The sequence below is a fragment of the Chiloscyllium plagiosum genome, unplaced genomic scaffold (assembly GCF_037043375.1).
Source record: "Chiloscyllium plagiosum isolate Xiang-an unplaced genomic scaffold, Cpla_swu_hap1 HiC_scaffold_45, whole genome shotgun sequence".
NCBI classification, from domain to species: Eukaryota; Metazoa; Chordata; class Chondrichthyes; order Orectolobiformes; family Hemiscylliidae; genus Chiloscyllium; species Chiloscyllium plagiosum.
Genome location: NW_028270183.1, coordinates 33,509,544 through 33,513,931, shown reverse-complemented (window position 1 = coordinate 33,513,931; position 4,388 = coordinate 33,509,544).

Here is a 4,388-nt window from a genome sequence, read left to right as displayed (position 1 = left end):
TGGAGAAGTGTCTGCTCATCTCGCCTCCATCGACGAGAGCCAGTGTGTCTTCCTCAGGGGAGATTTTAACTGAATTCTCGAGAACAGGGACCATGACTGTGCCCACACTGGTTGGGCGTCGTGGAGGAGGTTGGGGGACTTGGTCAAGTCCTTCGATCTGGTGGACGTCTGGTTGAATCTCAATCCCGACTCCATCGCCTTCACCTTCTTGAGGCCTGGGGTCGGAGCATCCAGAATCGACCGCCTGTACGTTTCGTGGACGTACGCCTCCTGTTTTCCGAAGGCCTCCACGTGGCAGGTGTTGTGCATGGACCATCACCTGGTGTGGGCGGAACCCCTTCCGTTCGGCGCCAAGCTCGGCTCCGCGTACTGGCACTTTATCAACTTGCTGCTGCAGGATGAGTGGTTCCGGGATTCATTTCATAAGTTCTGGGCCGGCTGGAGAAGGAAGTGGGGAAGCTTTCCCTCCCTGAGGCTATGGTGGGACGTGGGCAAGGCTCACGTCCTCGTTTTCTGTCAGGAGTACGCGAGGGGGTCAAAAAAGAGGGGGGTAATCGAGGAATTGGAGAAGGAGATGCTCGACCTCGGTCAGACAGACGCTGACCCGGCCCTGTGCGGGGTTTACAAAGAGAAGACGGCCATGCTCCGGGACCTGCAGCTCGTTGGGTCCCAGGCGCGGACGTGAGTTCACAGATCCAGTTTCTCCAGGACCTAGACCGCGGCTCCCTCTTCTGCTCGCAGCAAAAAAAGGCGTAGCACCTGTCAGCAGCTGCTTGTGATGGTGGCCGACAACGGGTCCCTTGTCTCGGATCTGGAGGGTATCAGGGCCCATGTCTGAACTTATTATATGACTCTGTTCTCCCCAGATCCGTCTGCCAGCGAGGATGCTGGCAGAGTCCTGTTGGAGGACCTGATGCAGCTCAGCCCTGAGGACGCCGGAAGGCTCGACGCTCCCGTCACTTTAGAGGAGCTGACCAGGGCCTTTGACCAGCTCTCGAGGAGCAAGTACCCGAGGCTGGACACTGACTGTGGAGATCTTCAGGGCCTTTTGGGATGTCCTGGGGAGCGACTACACATAAGTCCTGGGGGAGTGTCTAAATGCCAGACAGCTGCCCGTTTCTTGGCATAGGACAATCAACGTCCTGCTGCCAAAGAAGGGGGACCTTCATTCTGTAAAGAACTGGTGTCCGGTCCCCCTCCTCAGCACGGACAACAACATTTTTGCCAGGGTGTTGTCTTCTTGCCTGCCGTCCGTGCTGGCCCACGAGCTTCACGGGGACCAGTCCTACACCGTCCCAGGCTGGAAGATACATGACACCGTCCACCTGGACAGGGACCTGATCGATTTCTGTCGATTGGCTGGTCTGTCGAGTGCTTTCCTGTCTCTCGACCAAGAGAAGGCGTTCGACAGGATGGATCAGGAGTATCTGCTCGAGACTCTGCGGGCATTCGGATTCTGGACGCAATTCGTTCCCCGGATCCGACTTTTGTACACCGCTGCCAAGTGTCTGGTTAAAGTTAATGGGTCCTTGATGGCGCCCCTTCGCTTTGGGAGGGGTACATCAAGGCCGCCCCCTATAAGTCAGCTGTATTCCCTGTGCGTGGAGCCTTTCCTGTGCCTCTTGCAGAGGAGGTTGTCAGGGCAGGTTCTGCGTGGCACGGGCGCGGGGTTGGTCCTCTCGGCCGACGCCGACGACATGCTCCTCACTTTCACTGACCCAGCTGAGCTGGGGAGGATGCGCGAGTGCCAGGCCGTGTACTCAACAGCGTCTCCCGCCAGGATCAACTAGGCCAAATGTTCCGGACTACTGGTCGGTCCGTGGCTGGTGTATTCTCTGCCAGAGGAGTTATGGGGGGTTCAGCTGGAATACCACCCATCTCCTCTAACTGGGGGTCTACCTCAGCCTGGCTGAGGAATCCTGACCGGCGAACTAGCAGGAGCTGGAGGCCAAAGTCTCGGCTCGACGAGGACGCTGGACAGGACTGTTCTGAGTGCTATCTTACAGGAGTCGAGTGCTGGTCATAAACCAGCTGGTGGCCGCCATGTTGTAGTACCGGCTGGTCACTTTGGTCCCTCCTCCTGGTTTTGTCGCTGACATCCAGAACAAAAAGATGCACTGGGTCACTATGCAGATTCTGAGTCTCCTGATTGAGGAGGGCGATCAGTCGCTGGTGTGTGTCCACAGCAAGGTCACGTTGTTCTGCCTTCAGACCTTGCAGCAATACCTTTATGTCGATCCTCCTCCGAGCTGGTGCACCCTGGTGATGTATTTTTTCTGCCAGGTGCATAACCTCAACTACGACACGCAGCTTGTGTTCGTCAACTGTGATAGTTTAGCTGTCGCCCTCAGGATGCTGCAGGACCTGATCACTGTCTGGAACATGGTTGAATTGTGTCGCACCTACCCTCCGGCAGGAGTAGCAGCTGTCATCAGCTAGCCATTGGTCAGGACTCCGCACCTCTTTCCTCGTGTGTTCGAATGGCTGTCAGATTGGAGGGCTGTGGCGGTGAGGGTGACCAGGGTTGGCGTCTCCCAGCCCAACTGTGGGTGTTTGCAGTCTCCTTTTGATTTTCTTAAAAACCTTCTTCTCTGCTTTTGGATGCACTTTAGTCAGATGTTCGTGATCTTCGAGCACCCAGTACGGAGGGGGGAGGGCAGGTCTGAACACCTCCTCGTGTGTCTGCTCCTGGCCCTGGCCAAACAGGCCATAAATAGGTCCAGGCAGCGGGCCGTGGAGGGGGTCGTTGGGGCCGACTGCCTGCCCCTCTTCCGCGGTTACGTTAGGGCCCAGGTGTCTCTGGAAAAGGAACACACAAAGTCCACTAACACCCTGGAGTTGTGCAGGGAGAGGAGTGCGCCACAGGGAGTGGAGTGCATTATTTTCCCCTCCAACTCTATTTTGATTTAGTCCCTGCCCTCTCCTTCACGGTTTGATCACACAGCACTGCCCTTTGATGTGAAGGGCACTGCTTGTCACTGGCCACTCGGGTGTTTTGTTCTTCCTGGTGGTGGAAATTTGAATAAAGATTAGTGCACCTTGTGTCTTTCACTGTGTCTCACACCTGCACACACACACACCAGGGGTGCTGGGGAAAAAATGAACAGAAGTGTCAGGGGTTCTCAAAAAAAGAAAACGAAAACAAAAAAGCAGGAATGTGACCAGGGTCGGGGACGTACTGGGTGGCGGGGGCCTGGGCTGGTCGCTGCCGCAGGACATCGTGAGCAGGGGCAGCGGTAGACGTCTGGTACGTGGCCACCGCCATCCGACGCCTTAAAACGGCGGTGCTCGGACCCGAAGTAGTGCACCAGTAAGAGGATGCTTAAGGGTGTGCGGTGGGATCCCGTCCGCGCTCACCCCAGCCTGGACGGAATTTCACATTGGCCCCAAGGTCCCGTACTTCCCGCGGGAGCCTGTGCCCCACAACCTGAGCCGCCTCCAGAATTTTAATTTTGTCCCTTTTAAGGACGTGAAAAGGTGGGCCCTGTATCGACTGCTGCTGCACACCGTCCACCTCTTCTCCCTCATCCACCATCCGGGCACGGCTTGGTGTGCTCATTTGCCACCTGGCCGTGGGGATCCCCAGTGGAGTGCTCTCCCCCTTTCTCTCGGGGATCTGGGCTGGAAGGTGCTACACGCAACGGTCCACTGCAACCGTAGATTTCGGTGGTTCACGGACTCCCAGCACAGCTGCTTGTTCTGTGGTGCTGTGGAGTCCGTGGACCATGTTTATATTGGGTGTGGATGTTTGCATTTCCCTGTTGATTTCTTCAAAAACCTCCATCTCTGTTTTTGGTTGCACTTCCACCCTACGCACATGATTAGATTACTTACAGTGTGGAAACAGGTCCTTTGGCCCAACCAGCCCACACTGACCCTCCGAAGAGCAACCCACCCAGACCCATTCCCCAACATCTAACACGACGGCATTTCAGCATGATCAATTCACCTAACCTGCATGTTTTTGGACTGTGGGAGGAAACCGGAGCACCCCGAGGAAACCCACGCAGACACGGGGAGAATGTAAAAACTCGACACAGACAGTTGCCTGAGGTGGGAATTGAACCCGGGTCTCGGGCGCTGTGAGGCAGCAGTGCTAGCAACAGTGCCACGATGCCGCCCATTGAACTGCGGACACCCAGTACAGAGGGGGGAGGGCAGGTCCTCCTCGTGGGTCTGCTCCTTTGCCTGACCAAACTGGCCATAAACAGGCCCAGACAGTGGGCCGTGGAGGAGGTCATTAGAGCCAATTGCATGCCCCTCTTCCCCGGTTACGTTACAGCCAGATGTCTTTGGAGAAGGAGCACCTGGTGTCCAGGTGGAATTTCTCAGGGAGAGGTGGGCTCCGCAGGGAGTGGAGTATATTATTTCCCCGTCCAATTCTATTT